The sequence below is a fragment of the Panthera uncia genome, chromosome D4 (genome assembly GCF_023721935.1).
Source record: "Panthera uncia isolate 11264 chromosome D4, Puncia_PCG_1.0, whole genome shotgun sequence".
Taxonomy (NCBI): domain Eukaryota; kingdom Metazoa; phylum Chordata; class Mammalia; order Carnivora; family Felidae; genus Panthera; species Panthera uncia.
The window spans coordinates 12,837,039-12,858,631 of NC_064807.1; the positions used below are offsets into that span (position 1 = coordinate 12,837,039).

Here is a 21,593-nt window from a genome sequence, read left to right on the forward strand (position 1 = left end):
AGCTGGTTCCTGGAAAAGATAAATAAAATTGATAAACCTTCAGACATATTCATCAAGAAAAAAAGAGAGGGCTCAAATAAAGAAAATCACGAATGAAAGAGAAGTTACAACTGACCCAAAGAAATACAAATATAATATATTGTATATATATATAATATATAATATAACATAATATAATATACGGATTATAAGAGACTACTACAGAAAATAATATGCCCCAAAATTGGACAATTTGAAGAAATAGAAATTTCTAAAAGCATATAATCTTCCAAGACTGAATTTTGAAGAAACAAAATCTGAACAGACAAAATTGAATCAGTAAATAAAAAACTCCCAACAAACAGATATCCAGGACCAAATGGTTTCACGGGTAAATTCTGTTTTTAAAGTTTAATTATTTATTTTGAGAGAGAGGGTGGGGAGTGGAGGGGAAGAAAGAGGGAGAGAGAAAATCCCAAGTAGGCTCTGCACTATTGGTGCAGAACCCTATGTGGGTCTTGAACTCATAAACTGTGAGATCATGACCTGAGCCGAAATCGAGTTGGACACTTAACCAAGTGAGCCACCCAGGCACCCCTCTACCAAACATTTAAAGGAAAGTTAGCATCTATCTTTCTCAAACTATTCCAAAAATAGAAGGAGAAGAATGCTTTTGAAGTCATTCCATGGGGCCAGCATTACCCTGATACTGATATCCAAGGCACTCCAAAATTAAAAAAAAAAGAAAAGAAAAAAAAAGAAAAGAAAAAAGAAAAGAAAATCACAGACCAACATCCCTAATGAATAAACATACAAAAATCCTCAACAAAATATTAGCAAGCCAAATTAGAATGTACATTAAAAAGATTATTCACCATGATCAAATGGGATTATTCCAGGAATACAAGGATGGTTCGTACCCACAAACCAATCAATGTGATACACCACATTAACAAAATGAAGGATAAAAATCATACGATAATCTCAACAGGTGCAGAAAAATCATTTGAAAAAATTCAACATCCATGAGTTTTTATTCATGATAAAAACTCTCAACAAAGTGGTACAGAAGGAACATGCCTCAACATAATAAAGGCCATATATGACAAACCCACATCTGGCATCATACTCAATAGTGAAAAGCTGAACTCTTTTCTTTTAAGATCAGGAAGAAGACCTAGATATCCACTCTCACTACTTTTATTTAACAGAGAGTACGGAGGTCCTAGCCACAGCAATGAAACAAACAAAGACAAATAAAAGTTACCCAGATGGGTAAGAAAGAAGTAAACTGACACTATTTGCAGACAACAAATGGTTCTAGATATACTTGGAAAACCCTAAAGATTCCACCAAAAAGTATTAGAACTAATAAATGAATTCAGTAAATTATAGGATATAAAATTAATATACAGAAACCTGTTGTGTTTCTATGCACTAGCAATGAAATAGCAGAAAGGGAAACGAGAAAACAAGCATCAAAAAGAATAAAATACTCGACATAAATTTAACCAAAGAGGTGAAAGATCTCTACTCTGAAAACTATAAGGCATTGATGAAAGACATTAAATATGACACAAATACATGGAAAGATACACCATGCTTATGGATTGGAAGAATTAATATTGTTAAAATGTCCATACTACCCAAAGGAACCTACAGATTCAGTGCAATCCTGGTTGGGTTTGCACCAGAACAAACAAACAAACAAACAAAAACATCTAAAATCTCTATAGAACCACAAAAGAGCTTGGATAGCTGATGCAATCTTGAGAAAGAAGAACAAAGCTGGAGGCAGCACGCTTCCAGATTTCAAGCCACACTACAAAGCTATGGTAATCAAAACAGCATGGTACGGGCACAAAAAGACACACAGATCAATGGGACAGAGCTGAGAGCCCAGAAACAAACCCGTGTTTATCTGGTCAATTAATCTCTGACAAAGGAGGCAAGAACACACAATGGGGAAAAGACAGTCTCTTCAACAAATGATGTTGGGACAACTGGACAGCTATATGGAAAAGCATGACATTGGATCACTTTCTTACACCAGACACAAAAATAACCTCAAATAATAATAATAATAATCCTCAAAATGGATTATATAATCCTCAAAATGGATTAAAGACCTAACGGTGAGACCTGAAACCATAAACCTCCTAAAAGAAAACACAGAGAGTAAGCTCATGGACATTGGCTTTAGCAATATTTTTCTGACTATGTCTCCTCAGAAAGGGAAACAAAAGCCAAAATTAATAACTGGGAGTACATGAAAATAAAAGGCTTTTAAGGGGCGCCTGGGTGGCTCAGTCAGTTAAGCGTCTTGCTCTTGATTTTGGCTCAGGTCATGATATCGAGGCTTGTGAGTTTGAGCCCTGCATTGGGCTCAGTGCTAACAGTACAGAGCCTGCTTGGGATTCTCTTTCTCTCCCTCTCTGCTGTTCCCATGTGCACTCTTCCTCCAAATAAATAAACTTAAAAAAAAAAAGAAGAATATGTTAAAAAAAAAAAAGTATTTTGAACAGTGAAGGAAACCATCAACAAAATGAAAAGACAGCCAGTGAATGGGAGAAGATATTTGCAAATGATATATCCAATAAGGGGTTAATATCCAAAATATATATTTAAAAAACCTCATGCAACTCAACACCAAAAAAACCCCAAATAATCTGATTGAAAATGGGCAGAGGACCTGAATAGACATCTTTCCAAACAAGACATGCAGATAGCCAGGAGATACATGAAAAGATGCCCAGCATCAGCAATCATGCGGGAAATGTAAGTCAAAATCACAGTGAAGTATCACCTCACCCCAGCAGAATGGCTAAAAATAAAAAGACAAACAAAATAACAAATGTTGGTAAGGATGCGGAGAAAAGAGAACACTTGTGCACCGTTGGTGGGAATGTAAATTGGTGCAGCCACTGTGGAAAGCAGTATGGAGGTTCCCCCCAAAAACTAAAAATAGTACTGCCATATGCTTCAGTAATTCTACTTCTGGGTATTTACCCAAAGAAAATGCAAACACTAACTCGAAAGGATATCTGCACTCCTATGCTCACCGCGGCATTATTTACAATAGCCACGATATGGCAGCAACCTACGTGTCCATCTGTAGATGGATGGATAAAGAAAGAAGATGTGGTTTATATATACAACGGAATGCTGCTCAGCCGTAAAAAAAAAAAAAAAAAAAAAAAAAAAAAGAGTGAGATTTTCCTGTTCATGACAACATGGATGGAGCGTGAGGGTATTATGCTAACTGAAATCAGTCAGAGAACGACAAATACCCTATGGTCTCACTTATGTGTGGCCTCTAAAAAACAAAAGAAACAAACCGCAACAAAATAGAAACACACTCAAAAATACAGAGAACAAAGTGGTGGTTGCAAGAGGGGAGGTGGGCAGAGGAGTAGGCAGAATAGCTAAAGAGGATTAGGGGGGATAGACTTCCAGGTATTGACAATTAAGTCACAGACATGAAAAGTACAGCATAGAGAACAGAGTCAATAATATTGTAATAACTGTGTATGGTAACGTGGTAATTACACGTATTGTGGTGGGCCTATCGTATGTAATGTATGTAACTGCTGAATCACTGTGTTGTACACCTGAAACTAATATAATATTACATGTCAACTATACTTCAACTAAAAAAAAAAAGATTAAAAAAAAGACAAAAAGCTACTTGTCATTCTGTGCTTGGGCTTTAAGTCTCACACTTACAATTTTTTAATGTTTATTTATTTATTTTTGAGAGAGGGGCGGGGAGGGAGGAGAGCAGGACGAAGAAGTGGCAGAGAGAGAGGGAGGCAAAGAATCCAAAGTGGGCTGCACACTGTCGGTGCAGAGCCCGATGTGGGGCTCAAACTCACGAACTGTGAGATCATGACCTGAGCCGAAATCAGACGCTTAACCAAATGAGCCACCCAGGCGCCCCTCGTGCTTACAAATGTCATTTGCATGTTCTTGGGGGGAGTTATTGCATGTTTTTAAGAATGGAATGATGTGAGTCAATGCTATGATTCAACCGGTGCTTCTGTAAGATCGCTGCTGGCCAGGAGAGGGGTCCCTGGGAAAGGTGGGAGACTGGGGACAGAGAGAGAAGATGACTACACAAATCACCCTGAACAGTGTGAGTAGGAGGGACAAATGTGTTGGACAGATGGGGCACTGGGGAGGTAGGTTACGTGATCATAGAGGAGGGTAAGGACACTTGACTTAACTGAGTTTTCTCATCTGGGTTTTACCGAGAGGCAAGAAGGGCTGCTCTCGTCTGAATGTGTCCCTCCCAAATTCATATACTGAGAAATCCTAACCCTCAAAAATGATGGCATTAGGGGGTGGAGCCTTTAGGGGGTGGAGCCTTCACAATGGAATTATTTCCTTATATAATAAGAGACTCCACAGAGCTCCTCAACCCCTTCCACCTGTAAGGACACAGCAAGAAGTCTCAGACCTGGAAGAGGTCCCTCATCCGACCATGCTGGCACGATGATCTTGGACTTCCAGCTCCCAGAACTGTGAGAAATATATTTCTATGGTTTATTAGCTACCCAGTCTGTGCTATTTAAAAAAATTTTTTTTAATACTTAGTTTTTTGAGAGACAGAGCGAGAGTGAGCAGGGGAGGGGCAGAGAGAGAGGGAGACACCAAATCTGAAGCAGGCTCTGAACAATCAGTGCAAAGTCCGACATGGGGCTCAAACCCACAAACCGTGAGATCATGACCTGAGCCGAAATCGGATGCTTAACCGACTGTGCCACCCAGGCGCCCCCAGTCTGTGATATTTTATTATAGCGGCCTGCACAGATGAAGACAGGCCAAGAGAAGGAACACAGGAAGAGATTTTAACTTTTCTCTTTATAAAGGGAAGATTGTGCACTGAGTTTCAAACAGACTGAATTTTAAGGGAAAGAGAATGGAGAGAATTCCAGCCATCATTTGGAAATACAGATATGGAGGTAAGAGCTAAAAAAGTAATTCAGAATCAGCCACACAGAGGAACCAATAAATGCCCTGAGAGTGGATGTTATCACCTGGAAAGAGCTACGCAGATCATTCATAGGCCTGTGAGAAAAAGGGGCCGAGTTAGACCTTGAGAGGTGCTTATATTAGTGAACACCAGAGGAAGAGCATTCTAGAAATAATTCAAATTCCTAACAATATGGGGCACCATCTAGTCCTCCACTCCTGTATCTGATTTTTCTTTAATAGAGAACAATGACTGGGGCGCCTGGCTGGCTCAGTGGAGCACATGACTCTTCACCTTGGGCTCATGAGTTCGAGCCTCACATTGGGCATAGAGTTTACTCAAAAAAAAAAAAAAAAAAAAGAATAATGACTCATCTGTTTTTTAAAATTCTTTAAATGTTTATTCTTGAGAGAGAGACAGAGCGTGAGCGGGGAGGGGCAGAGAGAGAGAGAGAAGGAGACACAGAATCTGAAGCAGGTTTCAGACTCTGAGCTGTCAGCACAGAGTCCAATGTGGGGCTCCAACTCACGAGCCATAATCATGACCTGAGCTGAAGTCAAACGCTTAATTGACTGAGCCACCCAGGGCCGGGACTCATCTTCTTTAATACAGAATCTGTTTGGTGTCTGTCTGAGAATTAAAGAAAATAGGTAGCTTTTTCCTGCATAAGGATACTTCTTTGCAAAGGCAGTATTTCGCAAACTCTTTGCTGGTTGACCGTGACCCACAGTGAGAAATTCAAGTTATATATGCATAGATATATATGCATAAAGACAAAAGTCTTTATGAAACAATATCTACCTGTAGCTTCTACAATTAATGCTATTTTCTATTTTATTCTATTCCTGTAAGGAAAACAAAACAAAACAAAACAAAACAAAACCATGCCTGCTGGGTCCCAGTGAGTTGACATCACAAAAGACAGTGGGATTTAGGGCTGTGGTTTCTGGAAGTCTACTCTCCCTCTAGTGGTTGACATCTTTCAGGAGAGATCAGAGCTTGAGGCTCAAGCTGGAGACCCACGGAGAAGAGCATCACTCCATCTCCAAAGGCCCCTTTTCCTGGAGGAATTTTTAGCTTTGGGAGGAAGTCTAGGCAGGTTTGACCCGCAGTTGCTCGGATTGTTTCCGGATGCAAATAATAATGACAGGCATTGAATCAGGCACTTTCTGTACATTATTAACAATTCTCATAAGCCTCTGAGGGAAATGTAATTATTACCTCCATGTTACAGAGGGGAAACATAAGGCTAAGAGAGAATTTGCCCATGATCGTACTGCCCGCGAACAGTGACACGCAGATCCAAGCTCAGTCGGCTTGCAGGACAGTGATGGTGAGCTGCAGCTTCTTGGCTTTACTGTGCCTCATCCCCATTAGTCCCCTAGCAAGTGTCCCTCAGCAAGACTTGGTCTTGACTCAGAGCAGTCTTTATTCCTTCTCTTATGGAGACTCTGTGCATTTACAAGTTTCTTGAATATAATTGAGGATCTGAAATGTGTTCTGGAAGCCCAGGCGGAAAGAGAAGGAGCGGGAGAGAAAGAGAAAGGGTGGGGTAGGTCGAGGAAGGCCCTTTTGAGGCTGGGCTGGAAAAGGCGATCTGGAGGGGGAGAGGCCGGGTTCTCATCACCTTGACCTCCCTGCCTCTGTCTTTGCCCTGACGATCAGCCACCTCCACGTCTCCACCAGGCTTATCTCTCCAAAACAGCTCTGTCCTCATCACTTTCCTACCTCGTGCTTCTTGCTGACATGGCCCACGCACCTGTCCGGAACTGAAAGCCTCCTTCTCTCCCTTCAATGCCAACTCAGTGTCTCCTCCTCAGACGGCCATTCCAGACTTGTAACTGGCCCTGCCCGACCATCCCCAACCTCGCCCACTCGCTCACGATGTCTGCACATGAAGCCTGGCAGGCTTTCCCTGTCCCTGAATGCTTGTCCCTGAATGCAGGCTTTCCCTGTCCCTGAAGGCTTGTCTGATCTCAGTGCCTGCGCTCATGTTGGGCCCTTGCCTGGAATGCCCTGCTTCCTCTCTCCCTGTCTATACCCACCCATCCTTTAAGACTCTGTTCGGGCCTTGCCTCTTCTTTAATGCCTTCCCCTGATTCTTCTGTTACCTTTGCATCTCTGCTCTTGTATCATCCATGGAGGGATATTACCAAATACTGTAGAATATTTATGTATTTTTTAAAATTTGCTTAATGTTTATTTTTGAGAGACAGAGCATGAGTGGGGGTGAGGCACACACACACACACACACACACACACACACACACACACAGAATCGGAAGCAGGCTCCAGGCTCTGAGCTGTCTGTCAGCCCAGAGCTGGACGTGAGATCATGACCCGAGCCGAAAACGGGCACTTAACCGACGGAGCCACCCAGGTGCCCCCAAATACTGTAGAATATTTAAATGGTTCATGTTTATGCCTTCAGCCAGATACACTTATTCATTAATTTTAAAGTTATTGATCGAATTGCCTATTATTCAGACACGGGAAATTCTAGGACAAGGAAGGTAAGAGGAGCTCTCAAGACGCGAGGATTCGCAGACAGGGGCCGGCACGGTGCAGCACAGAGCTGCTGCTTTTTTTCCTTACTTCTGGGAAAGTACCCCAATTTTCTTCTGGGCAGCCCCTGAAATCTAAGCCTGTGTTGCAGGAGCAGGGCCAGACTCCACACCTTAAAAGAGGAGCGGGCATGTGACAGAGGGCTGGCCACTGAGAACTGCACTCCCCTGGTCACAGAGATGGGGTGCGATGGGCTAGGCCGGTGGGAAATTAGTCCCAGGTGCCCGCTAGAACTAGGGGGGGGGGGTGTTCAGCTGGCGGAACACGAGCCCGGAGCCACTGGCAATTATTACTGCCACCACTTTGAGGGGGTCTGTCTGAAGGGGAAGCCAACATGGGGGACATCAGAGTTGGGGGATTCTGGAGACGTTTAAGCACCTGGATCCAGCCTCTACCGTACCAGAAAGCCATTGCATTCTTTCCTGCTCAGGCCGGTTTCTGTTAAGATTCCGTAACGTGCAACTAAACGAGCCCTCACCATTGTGGTGCATCCGTTGCGATCCGTGCTCCGTGGTTACCTGTAAGCGGATAACAGCTCAAGGCACAGCCCCCTGGCATCCGGCCTGGAACTGCTCACCGGCCCTAAGTAGCCTAGCTACGTTCCCAATCCAGCTCAGGTTGGTCCGATTAAAGCGAGTCAACTGATTTCTCATGGCTCTGGTCACGGAGGAGCACTGCCTTTTCCCCTGAATGAAATCCTTCCCGTGGCACCTTGCCCGGCACTGCTATGCTTTAACTGCTCAGTGTGTTCCTGGAGCTTCTGTGCTGCCTCACGTCGGCCCACAGGTGCATACAGTTGGTTCTGTGTCTCTGCAAATGGTCTACACGATCCTCTATCATTTGATAAGATAGGCATATCTCAAAATGAGATGGGGTCCTCATGTTGAGCAAGCGTTAGAGGAATGAGTTTATAAGTCTACAGTGGGCTTATCAAACTGTAAGTGGTGGTGATGTAGTGAGAACAGGGCAAGAAAGAGAGTAGTCACCACAGTAATGCCTGTGGGTGAGTGGTGGCTACTGAGTGTGTGCTTTGTCCATTCTCTGGTAAGTTCTTATCAATCAATTGGCATGTATTTAATAAGTGCCGGCTAGAAATTAGAGTCAAACCCTTTCAGTCGTGTTCCACAGCCCTAAGCCAGTACCCGCCTAATAATTACCTTTGGTGATTGATAATGCTTTACACCCTCGACGTTAGTTAGAGACAAAGTCTGAACGCAAAGAGAACAAATTCTTGGTTCCCAATACAGTGCTCATCTCCAACCCTGGGTCAAGCAATGACCAAATATTCCTGAGCTCGTTATCAGAAGTAGTTTCCTTTCCTCTAACGTTTCGCTCTGGATTCTTGGAAGACTGTCACTCCCCAAAGTCAGAGGCGGCGGAACATTTGAAAATGCTTTTAACAGAATAGGTTATGCCTTGAACTAAATCGCTGCCTTACCTTCAAAGTCCTGAGGCTGCCCGAGTGGACTTCCTGTGCCTGTGTCTAGTCTCCGGCCAAGGCCACATGCGGACACACCCTTGGCTCGGGCCCGAGTTGGAGCTTCTCCAGCTGAAGGTGTCCCTCTTGCTTCCGTGCTTCTGCCTGGCAAATATTTGGAATATTTGAATATTTGGAACATTCCAGGTACCCTCTCTGTCCCCTTTTAGTTAAATCCTTTGTAAAGTCACAATAAAATAATTACAGTGACCTTCTACTAGGGAGCCCAGTAAATAGCTCCTGTTAGAAGTTCATCCAGAAGTAAGACTGGCCTCTGGTCTGCGTGGGAGATGGTGGGTCATGGGCAATCCTACAGAGCATGATTTAATTAGAACCTGTTGGGAGCCAGACTTTCAATGGAGCTAGTTCCTATTAAGAAAGCTCAGAACCCTTTCTGAGAGACAACAACACTCCCCTCCTCCAAATATCCCAGGAACCAGTAGACTGTAAAGATCTGGTAACAAGTTTATTTTTCCCTGTAGCCAAGAGTTGGGAAGTACATAACTTACCTTTCTTCCTTCACTGAAGTTGGGTGGCCATTGCTAAGACCAATGGCAGACGCTAAGGCAGTGTCTTCTGCGCAGTGGTTCTCAGCTTTGAGGTCATGTTAGAAAGCTGGGGATTTTAGGGGCGCCCGGCTAGCTCGATCAGTAGAGCATGCAACTCTTGATCTCAGGGTTCTAAGTTCAAACCCCACCTTGGTTGTAGAGATTATTTAAAAATAAAATCTTAAAAAAGAGAAGAAACCTGAGGATTTTAACAACTGTTGATGTGTGCTGTGCTACCCACTGCCCCCCCCTCCCAGGGTCTGAGTTATGTGGTCGGGGGGTACACCTGGCATCAGGATTGAAAAATCATGCCAGCTATTTATAATAGTGCTATAGTTGTATGATTTAACCGGGCCCAGAAGAAAAAAGAAAAGGCAAAACCCAGCCTTTGTTTATAAAGGTTATCGTTGCTTAGAATTTATTGTTATATGCCACAGAATATGACTTTGTACTAAAGAAGTTTGGAAAAACCTTTTTTTTTTTTTGTAGTCGGGAGGAGTAAGTCTCCACCTTGCGGGCTCCACAGGACTGACTATCCCAAAGCCTAAATGAGATTAGGCAGTAACAGGACACGTGTGTGTGTGTGTGTGTGTGTGGGGGGGGACAGTACTTAGTAAACCAGGATTTGCACACACCTGCCCGGGGTGGGGTGGGGATGGGTGAGGCCAGGAAATGCTGGAGGAGATGAACAGGGCATAGGACCACGAGGAGTGATAGGCCTGCAGTGAGGCAGGAGTCTCATTTCAAGGTGAGACATTGACTCAGCTGGGGCCGATCCTTTTTTTTTTCTTTTAAAGACATATGTTAAAATTTGTATATCAAATCTCTCAATTTTGAGAACACTCAGTGCCAAAAAGCGCATTTGGGAAGTAGACACATGGATCCCACACTTTCTTTGAAAGTCACCTTAGTTCCCTTCCATACTCATTTATAAGACAGCTTGCAATGCTCTCTCAAGTGTGGGGACACATTGGACTTCTTCAAATACAAAGCAAACATCAAAAAATTCGAGGAGTAATCAGTGTCCTGATTCTGTTCCCTTCAGTTTGCAGACAAGCACACAGAGGCTCAAAGAGTTGGAGGCATATGCCCAGGGTCACAAGGTCAAGTAGTGGCTATAATGACATTCTTGATCTAACCCAAACATCTAGTCTGTACTTCTTACTTTTCAACAGAATTCCAGTTTGGGGATCTATCCCTCCCAGAGTGACTCAAGGATACCCAGTGCAACACCATTTCCAGCTCTAGGGTAGATCCTGGTCAGTCTAAGCCAATCAATGCATGGCATTCTCCTGGTAACTGCTTTGATCCAGTGGTGGGTACATGACCAAAGGTGGCCCAGGCAGATTGAAGGAGAGGACTTATGTCCCATGCTGGAGGGAGAAGACTCCCTTTCCTGCCTGTAGCCTCCATTACCAATGGGAGCCATTTTTTCACCATTAGGGATCTATCCTATGCAGGTGTCCAAGCACAGAGCAGAGCTGAACCTCTACTAAGTGAAGTGTACTTCTCATTATACCAGGCAATTGCCTCACAATTCCCAGTAGGCTAGGCTGCTCCAGTGGGTATCTGGGCAACGGGAACACTTTTAGCTTTTCCAGGCTGCTGCGTAGAGCTGGTGAGTAGCCACAGAATGGAACTGAGAGAATTTCTGTGGCTCTGTCTTTAGCAGGTGAACCTTGGCTGGTCCCCACTGCTGTGAATGACGTTGCCTGTATCTGCACATGGCTGTTGAGACTGAAGAGGAAGAAACTACCTAAACCAGCCAAGATATTTTAATGGTAAGAAATAGATGATGCAATTCAAGCTGCCTAAATAATAAAAGAAATGTATATTCTCAAGTAAATAAAAAGTACTTCGGTGTGTGTGACTCAATCTATAGGCTCAAGTGGTATCACTAGGACCCTGCCTCTGGTCATCTCTTGGCTGTCCTATCACCCACTTTGTCTTTATTTATTTTTATATTCCACCTGGGCTGAGTTGACAGCTAGAAACTCTAGACACACCTTCTTTCCTGCTCAAGACCAATGGAAAGCAGGTGGGTGTCCTTCCTGTGTCAGGCAAGGCAAAGGTCTTTCTTGCTTCTCATTGGCTCTGGTGGATCACATGGCCATTCCTGCACCAATCACTGTGCCACGGCCCAAAGGGTGGGGCCTGAGCTGCATGTCTCTTCCTAGAAAGAAGAATGTCTACTGAGAATGGCAGCAGATCCTCAGAGGAAAATTACTGTTCTGTCACCCAGGAGACTGGCAAATTGGTGCTGGCTGTCCAACTCAATAACTAGAAGCTTTTCCAAATGTGTAGGTTTTTTGGGGGGGGGGTTATATTGTGCAAAGAGCAGAGAATGTGAAATCAAAGGAGTGAGATTTCAGTCCTGGATCTCTGAGACTCATCTCAGTCCACAGATGTTCAGTGGGGAAGAACACCTTCCTGTGGCTTGACTCCAGTGTCGTTCTGAAGATTGAATGCGATCCTGTGTGGCAAAGCACTTTTTAAAGTGTTAAAGGCTAAACCCAAATGAGGGACTGTTGTTGTTTGTCATTACTATTATCGTCTTTTCTGAATTTCTCCCACTCATGCTCTGATTATAATTCAGTGCTATTTCAGGCAAGATCTGAGTTGTAAATGCATCAGTAGCAGCTAGAATGAATTTGGCCAAGGTGGCCATAAGCATACATGGCTTTTTTGTGAGAATCAAAAATAGACCCGTCCTGCCTCCTCTGGGTGGTGCAGTTCCCAGGGAACATGGCTTGGCAAGTGGAAAGCATACTGGATTTCAGCTGTTGTTGCCCCCTTGGCAGGAAGGGGAGCAGGCAGGGGTGGAGGGTTCTGTGCAGTGCACAACCTGCACGGCTTTACTTTGTGGCCCTGACTTTGATGATGAACCACCGAGCAGGATGAACTCTGGAAGCCCAACTCCTCCTTTTCCTGGCAAAGTTCATTTAAGCCTCTAAGATCATTTATCTTTTTCCTCTCTTTTGAGCATTTTCACTCAGGCTGAATGCAGCAGCCTGTGCTGTCTCTTTTAGTTAACTGCCCACTGGTGATCCAGATTCTGCCGGCCTTTTCAGAGGCTCATTGCACACCGTTCCAACTGCAAGGAAGAGAAGCCTTCCTTTTTAGCGATGCTGATGAGTGATGTTGCAGACAGTGGCTAACCCTTTAAAATGAACACAACACATTGGTGGCCCACAGCGGGCTGTTGCTGGAAAGTCAGATGCTGATTTCCCCGAAATGCCCAGGAAGGAAGGTTGAAAGACACAGGCAGCTTCACCTAGATTGACCACCACTGTTTGCTGTTCTAAATCCTCCTGGCAACAGCAACTCCGGAAAGAAATTATTTGAATTGGATCCAGCCAGCCTCCAGGGAGCCAGGGATGCAATACAGTAGCCTTTGTGTTACTGTGACTGAAAGTCTTCCTCCTCTTAAAAGATTATCCTTCTCTTGTGTGACAGATGGATAGTTGGAGCCAACAGGAACTCGCAGTGTTGTTGAGTTGTGAATGTGTTGCCCCATTCACTGCATCCTTGGTATCTTCTGGGGCACCTGAAATGGCAGAGCCTTTTCAGCGTGTTGTGAGCCAGGATTAACCCATCGCCATGACACCAGTGGTGTGGTGTAGGTGAACTGAGTCTCAGCGTAAAGCATGCCCAGGTCTCTTTTGTCTAGAATGCTCCCTTGATTGACACCACTGTTCTTCCCTCATCCCTCTCCTGGGACCTAGAGAAAAGTCTGCCACCTTCGCTGCAGTTTCCTCACTGCCTCCCTGTTTTACTTCCTCCTTCCTCCAAGATGGCGGCTTTTCTGTTTGTTCTCCTCTCCCCATACATGCATTCTCTGCCCTTTCCTGCCCCTGCTGAGCTCTTTACCCCCAGGTTTCTAGTTGGTTCACCCAGTGGGAGGCACGGCAGGAGACTAGAAGGTGTGAGGGACGTGTCATGAGGTGTTGGCTGGCCCCGCCTCTCCATTGAAGCATCAGGCTCTCCTGTCCCTTGAGGCACAGGGATGCAAACAGCTTCCAGCAATCGTGAGTCTCCAGGTGCCTTATTAACTCCAGGCGTTTCTGGCTCCTTTCATCCTGCCTACACCTTACAGAGTCCCTTCATTAAATTCTTTTTTTTGAAAACTGTATCTTTATTTTTTTAATTTTATTTTTTATTTTTAAAAATTTACATCCAAATTAGTTAGCATATAGTGCAACAATGATTTCAGGAGTAGATTCCTTAGTGCCCCTTACCCAATTAGCCCATCTGCCCTCCCACAACCCCTCCGGTAACCCTCAGTTTGTTCTCCATATTTACGAGTCTTTTCTGTTTTGTCTCCCTCCCTGTTTTTATTTTATTTTTGTTTCCCTTCCCTTATGTTCATCTGTTTTGTCTCTTAAAGTCCTCTTATGAGTGAAGTCATATGATTTTTGTCTTTCTCTGACTAATTTCATTTAGCATAATACCCTCCAGTTCCATCCACGTAGTTGCAAACGGCAAGATTTCATTCTTTTTGATTGCTGAGTAATACTCCATTGTATATGTATATACCACATTTTCTTTATCCATTCATCCATCGATGGACATTTGGGCTCTTTCCGTACTTTGGCTATTGTTGATAGTGCTGCTATAAACATGGGGGTGCATGTGTCCCTTCGAAACAGCACACCTGTATCCCATGGGTAAATGCCTAGTAGTGCAATTGCTGGGTCGTAGGGTAGTTCTATTTTTAGTTTTTTGAGGAACCTCCAAACTGTTTTCCAGAGTGGCTGCACCAGCTTGCATTCCCACCCTTCATTAAATTCTTTACAGTGCAGGGGTGCTTGGGTGGCTCAGTCAGTCCGACTTTGGCTCCGGTCATGATCTCATGGTTCATGAGTTTAAGCCCCATGTTGGGCTCCTCCTGGGCTCCTCCCCGCTCCCTACCCCCACCCCCCCCTCAACGTTCTCTGCCTCTCCTCTGCTTGCACTCGCTCTCTTTCCTTCAAAAACAAACATTAAAAAAAAATAAGTTCTTTACAATTCAACCCTTTGAGTGTCCATCCATTTCCTGCGGGATGCTAACCAATTCAGACTTCATCCTTGCCACTCTTCTGGGGTATCTCCCTGGATGGTCACCAGGAACACCAAGAAAACTCCCAGCCCTTCTCTTCAGCCACCTGTACTTGGGTTAATTCTTCTTCTTGATCCTCTTCTTTGGTCTCCTGGATGCTATTCCACCCTCCTTTCCTTCTACCTTTCCATTCGCTGTCTGACAAGAACAATCATAGTTGTTTCTTAAGTGGTCCTCTTATGTCCATTCCATCCTGCCCCATCTGGAACATCGGTGATAAAAAATAATCTCCCTAGATACGGGCCTCCAGTTATGATGCAAATAACTCATGGGGGTGAAAGGTACAGCTTAGGAAGTACAGACAATGGTATTGTGATCCCGTTATGTGGTGACAGACCGTAGCTACACTTGTGATGAGCATAGCATGACACCTGGATATACAGCACTGGCTTACACCCGAAACTAACGTAACATTGTGTTACATTAGTAACATACAACTACACACACACACACACATATATATGTACACACATATATATATGTACATATATATATGTCTATTTATTTATTTTTTTTAATTTTTTTTCAACATTTATTTATTTATTTTTTTGGGACAGAGAGAGACAGAGCATGAACGGGGGAGGGGCAGAGAGAGAGGGAGACACAGAATCGGAAACAGGCTCCAGGCTCCGAGCCATCAGCCCAGAGCCTGACGCGGGGCTCGAACTCACGGACCGCGAGATCGTGACCTGGCTGAAGTCGGACGCTTAACCGACTGCGCCACCCAGGCGCCCCAATGTCTATTTATTTTGAGAGAGAGAGAGAGCAAGCACATGTGTACAAGCAAGGGAGGGGCAGAGAGACAGGGAAAGAGAGAGGGAGAGGGGGAGAATCCCAAGCAGGCTCCATGCTGTCAGTGCAGAGCCTGATGTGGGACTTGAACTCATTAACAGTGAGATCATGACCCGAGTCAAAATCAAGAGTTGGATGCTTAACCGACTGAGCCACCCAGGCATCCCAACATACAGCTATATTAAAAAAAAAAAAAATCTCTCCCAAACACCTAGAACAAATTTAGCGAGCACTTTCACTCAGGATATGGAACTTCTTGATAGCCTCTGTTTTCCCCTTTCGATTAATCCCCCACCCTGCTCCCTCCTGCTTTGAGCCTGGAGACAATCTGTCACGGATGTGTCAAAGGGCTCCCTTGACCGCTAGTGTCCTGTTGGGTTCAGCCAGTTAGAAAGCGCTGGCAGGAGACCAGAGGGCAGGAGGAAGACGAGGTTGGGGTATTTATCTCCCGGACTGCCTCCCAAATGGGTAGAGGGTTGCAAGTGGCTGTGTATCTCTCACATAAATCACAGCTGCTGTCATATGACCCCTCACTAAGTTCCAGATACATCCTCCCTTTAGGGCTTAGGGAGGATAACATCTCCCTAGGCTGCTAGCCTTAACCTGTGCACCACTTTGTACATAGTCCTGTCCCATTAAACTGTTCTAGATGACCTCCATTTGAGGGTGCCTTCTGCTTCCTGCTGGGACCCTGACTGGCGGGTCCTGGGAGCCCAATCACTGTCTTCAGTCAAGTTCTGTAGACTCTCCCTTTCTTGTCCCATAGGGCGCTCGCCCTGTGTTCTGATCGTTCCAGTTTATCACAGCTTAGTCCAGCCTGGCTCGAAATTTCATCTCCTGATTGAGTTCTCATTTCTTCTTCTCCCCTCAAGGATAGGGATGTGAGGAGGAAGGCATGGTCTAGTCTTTCACATCTTGTCCTTCTATCAGGCAACTTGTGTGTGTTGGGGGAAGAGGGAAAGGGACAAATGTCTCTTTTCCCATCCAGCTACTGAGACAGTATTGTATTTCTTGTCCACGAATGTCTCTGGCTGACACTGAGGGCCTGGTGAAGGGGCAGGAGTCCCAATGCCAATTCCGCCAGGATGGACAAGGTTATGCTGCGGTAACAAACCACCTCTGGATTTGAATAACTCGGATCAGCAAAGCCTTACTTCTCTTTAGGCTACATATCCACTGCAGGTCAGCAGAAGCTCTGCTCACCGGGTCAGTCAGGGACTCAGGCTGATGGGACAGCCCCGGTCTCCATCATTGCTACTCTACCGGGAGGACGAGCGCTCACAGATCTCGCATCAGGACTGAAATGTCGTCGCCAGGAAAGACTTACCCTTGCATGCATTTCATTGGCCAGAACTATTCACCTGGGTCCACTCAGTTGGAAAGAGGCCAGGAAGTACAATCTTTCCATGTGCCCAGAGGGAATGGCCTGAAATATTTGGGAACAGGACAGGGCACATGTGTGTGAGTTCTTCAGAAGATTCCACATGGCCTTACTCTTTGGACGGGGAGAGCAGACTCCAGCCTGAAAATCACTGATGCTCCCACTGCCCCTGCCCTGTGCCACCCCTCCTCCCCCACTCCCCACCACTGTCTCTTATCACTGAAAGTCTACTCCGTGGCACATTGCTTCTGGGTCCTACTCCTTACAGGGAGTCCCTGGGTGTGATGATAACTGACAAGATGTTTGAAGCTCAGATGCCATTTTTTTTTTTTAAAGAAGATTATTGTGGTCAGATGCACTTAACACGAAATTTACCAATTCAATCCTTTTAAAGTGTACAATTTAGTGGTACTTATTACATTCACAGTGTCATGCAACCGTCACCACTGCCTAGTTCCAAAACATTTCCTGTCACCCCCAAAAGAAACCCCAGACCCAGTAAGCAGTTACTCCCCATTTCTACCCCCCTCTTCAGGTCCTGGCAACCACTAGTCTATCAAACTGCCTCTTCTGGATATTACCTATAAATGGAACCATATGATATAGGTCTTTGAGCACATCTACTGTCTGAGGTGTCCTTGTGGCCCACGGGAGGCTCACTCACTGTCGTACAAAACGCTGGCCAAACAGGTGCTCCACAGATGCCTTCTCTCTCCACCTGCTGTCAGGCCAATTTCCTTCTTCCTGGCTCAGAGAGGGAGAAGCACCCTGCTGTCTAAGCAGGGAATGGATCGCCCACCTTTCCTCAGCCTCTGTGGGTGCATCACTATGGGAATCCCCCCACCCCCACCCCGAGGTTGGGGTGGGCTGGAGAAGAAGGCGCATCCCTGATGCACAGAGAAAAAGCCACTGTCTTCCCTGGCCAGCTCTCCTGATTCCCACCGCCTCCCTGGCAGAAATGCTTACATGGCTTGAAGTGGGCTGATTGCAGTGGAACCGCAGCTAATAAGCCCTGGGGGAGTGTGGCATCTGGTCCCGTTTTCCCCCCGTATTCTTTACCATGCGTGTTATTTAGCTGGTGTTGTTTTCAGCCGCGGGCCCCACTGCCAACCTGCCACAAGAAAGGTCCTATTTGACGTCTTCTGAGACACCGTTTTGATAATGTTCCTTCCCCACCCAGCAACTTGCCACGTCTCTGGCTCACGAATGGATAAATTCCAAACTCTCGACTTTGCGTTCAAAACCCGCTCCGAACTAGCTCCAACGTAGCTTTTTTGCTCACTGCGCCCCGCACAAACTCTCTGTTCCTTTCAGGCTGGCCTGCTCAACTCACTGCCCAACCCCCCCCCCCCCCCACCCTCCACCCTCCACCCTCCACCCTCTGAGATGGCCATGCTCGGTTTGGGGTGGGGCCCTTTACTCTGCCGGTCCCACCTGGAATGTGCTGTCTCTCTTCCTGGATGGGAGGCTCTTTGCCACCGCCTCCTTGTGGTCCTCCTGGGCCTCCAGTCTCTTCTCTCCGAACTCCTGTCACCTGCTCAGCAGCTCAGCACCTGCTGGGCGAGTGTGCTGCTGCTTTGTGTGGCTAGTGACCTCCTATGCGTTTACGTCTCCTTCTGTGCTGGGGGCGGGGTGAGTTGAATGACCACCTGATTGCAGGCAGCACCCATCCCCTCACCCCATGTGTCTTCAATAAGGAAAACTAGCAGAGCCAGACAGAAGGGGGTTGGCCAAGGCCACGGGACCCAATCCTTTTCCAGGCTGGCTAGTGGGAGGTTAGGAATGCGTGAGGAAGGTGGCTCTGGATAGCTTTGCCATCTTCCAGGGACACCTGCCCGGGTCACGCTGGGACTGGGCATCGGGAGGCGATGGCCATACATGTTCTGCTTGGGGTACTTGCGGGTTGAGCCAGAAGTACATGCCGTTGTGGCCAGGTTTAGGTGGAGGGATGAGAAAAAGAGAGAGCAGAGAGGCAGCAAGAAAGGCAAATTGGGGAGGGGCGATGAGGCAGAAACAGAGAGAAAGGGCAAGTCAATGTTGGGGAGGAGGGGGAGAGGGGAGGGGAATCGATTTAGGACCCCCAAACCTTGGCGGTAAGAAGCGGGATCTTTCTGATCTTGCCAGAGCGAGGAAGCCCTGCTCAGTGGCTCCTACTGTTTTTATGCTTTTCCCCACTCCTCCCCCTCCCGTCCCCTCCCCCCAGGGTGTACCATCATTCCATTATCCTCAAGTCACCTGCCTGAACAGTCAAGAGCAGCCCCAGCCTGGAGTGTGTGCCTCCTTGGCAAACCTCCTCTCTGTGCTGTGCCCAGCTTTGTTTTTGTGTTTCTGGTTTAGCTCATTTCAGTGGGGGAAACTGACTTATGCCTTGGAGGAATGATTCCGAGACCTGGAGGAAAGCCCAGAGGGATGGAGCCAGGCTGCATCCTCAGTGCAGCCTGACCTTTGTCAGGATGGCCTCGAGCCACCCAGATACCACAAGGTTCCCTCTGCCTTGCGGGCGCCGGGAAGTGGGCATATGCCCAGTGCCCGCTGCTCTAGGCCCGCTGGTTATTCCTCTCTTCCTTTTAGGGTCCCCAGCCAGGCCCTCCCTAGCCCAGGCCCCACTGGCGGTACTCTGTTTTGAGGCACCCTGACTTTTGCAAATCCTTGCTTCCTTCAAAGCGAAGGCAGAGGCTATAGGCACGGAGAGTTATCAAGAAAGTTTGTCCTAGTCGGGCTTCTGCGAGGCCTGTGGCATGGCGAGCAGTCAGGGGAGGGTGGCCTTAGGCTCTCTTCTGTTGTCTCAGTATCGCGCCTGCATTCATGCCCACTCGTGCAGGCTTCTCACACGGACTGCCGCAGCAACTCTGGAAAGACGCCTCCGTCTGTGGCTGCTGGATTCGTCTTGTTAAAGGCCCTCTCCTATGTTGTCATTCTCTGCTCAAACACCATCAGTGGCTCCCACTGACCACGGAATAAATAACCAATTTGCTCCATAAGACTTTGTGTGCTTATTCCTGAGGGCGCAGATCCAGAAGGTCCACCACTCTCCCCGAGGGCAGGCCTGGGAGCTGGGGGAACAGTGAGGACCACTGTGCTGGGGTCCTATAACCTGCCTGTCTCTGAGTCCCAGGCCCCGGCGATGCCACTTGGAATGTTGGTCCTGGGATGATCCTGCCTCTTCGCCAAACATCCTTTATACTTGGGGTTCCTTCTTATCCTAGGCTTTCCGTCAGGCCTTCTGATAACATTTGCTTATCCAATCTGGAAGAGGAAGGTTCCAGAGGAATCTCCAAGTTTGCAGATGACAAGAAGTGATGGCTAGTTCTTGGCATTCCTGCTCTCCCATTTTTCCTCCCTCACCCAAGGCAGATGCAACTAACCCACTTTTGCCTAGCAAGCCCAGATGAGGCTTTAGAACATCTCTGAACATGATTCGGGCCACCGTTACCAATCAATTGAACTTGGCAAAGGAGATGAAACCTATATGTAACCCTACGCACAGTTCTGCTGAATGAAAATTTAAACCTTGTCAGGACTGGATATAAGAAACCACGAAAGTGGACCCACAAGTGGCATGGGGGGAGGGGCCTCACTGTTGTGGGGTAAGTACATTTTGAGATTTCACCAAAGATTTTTTCCTCATTCTCCTGTCCCCCTAGCCCTTCCCTGAATTCAGGCTAAGACCTTCTGCTTTTATTCTCTTAGTGAGCGAATGACTCAGCAAAAATGCAGAGGCAAAGCTAAGAGTCTAAACAGACTTTTGAAACTCCTGGCAGAGATGGTAATTCGGGGGGGGGGGGGGGAAGAAAAGAAAAAGAAAAGCATTTGACGTTCAAAAGCTTAAGTTTTGGAGTTTCAAAAGGATGGCTCCAAAGGGGAGCTCAGGGCATAGGGAATATAGGATGAGTAGAAAAAGAAATGAGAGCAGGCAAACAGGAAAAAGAGGTCCTAGAGTGGAGGCTGGGGGCAGGGGAGGAGAAATTCTGGGGACGAATGAGTCTTTGAGAAGGATTCCTGTTCCCCTCCAAGTTCCTGGGTCAAGTCTGGGTGAGGAATGATGGCTGTCCAGGTAGATTTGGGAAACTGAGGCAAGAGGGGACCTGTACCTCTCTTTCCTGGGGTGAGCCCAAGAGGGGGCCCAGCATGGTGTGGAATATGGAGATCCTCAGACAAACCCTCTGGGGTTCTTGAAGCCCACGGTGGTGTCAGAGGCACAGGCATCAGAGAGGCAAGGATGTGGCACAGAGAGACAGTGGACACAAGAAAGAACCAGAACAGCATGGCAGAAGGCAGTGAGGGTGGGGGCCCCTCTGACACCAGCACGGTAGATGATGATGGGGGCGGGGTGGGGTGGGTGCTGGCCCGGGGACCCCTTCCCCTGACATCTTGGGAGACCTGAGGAAATGATAATCTATAGTTTACGGAGTTTATGGAGATAAAATGTCTGCCATTGAGCAGAAGGGGAGCCGAAAAGGAAACTTAAATTGAATCACAGAAAAGGGGAGAAAGTTACATCGTGGGTACGTTTTAGCTGACATTTGCATGCACTACACACACAAAGGTGTTCCCCAGATAATTCGGAGGTGACATTTTCTGGCTCTTGACTGGCCTGGGAAGTGTACTGGTCGTCTCTCTTCGGAAGCATCCAGTTCCCTGCCAGGCTCCCCCATATTTTGGGTACGGGGTGGGGATGTGGTCACTGCACTCCAGGAAGGACCTACTGTCTGCAAGAAGATTCAGGATGGGCGGTCCTGAGAAGAGGAAGTTGGCAGGGACAGCGCTGACATGCATTG

The 21,593-nt window shown here is 46.6% G+C and overlaps 1 long non-coding RNA gene across 3 annotated transcripts in view; it reads left to right on the forward strand.

The window, feature by feature from the left end:
- Positions 1–4,208: 4,208 nt before the first annotated feature.
- LOC125933145 (uncharacterized) overlaps positions 4,209–21,593 on the forward strand; it is a 28,550-nt gene continuing 11,165 nt past the window's right edge. Inside the window, exons 1-3 of one of the 3 annotated variants that reach the window (XR_007460897.1) lie at positions 4,509–4,943; positions 6,189–6,287; positions 11,214–11,325. This is a non-coding gene — a long non-coding RNA (uncharacterized LOC125933145). The other 2 variants (XR_007460875.1, XR_007460894.1) reach the window with 2 other exon arrangements.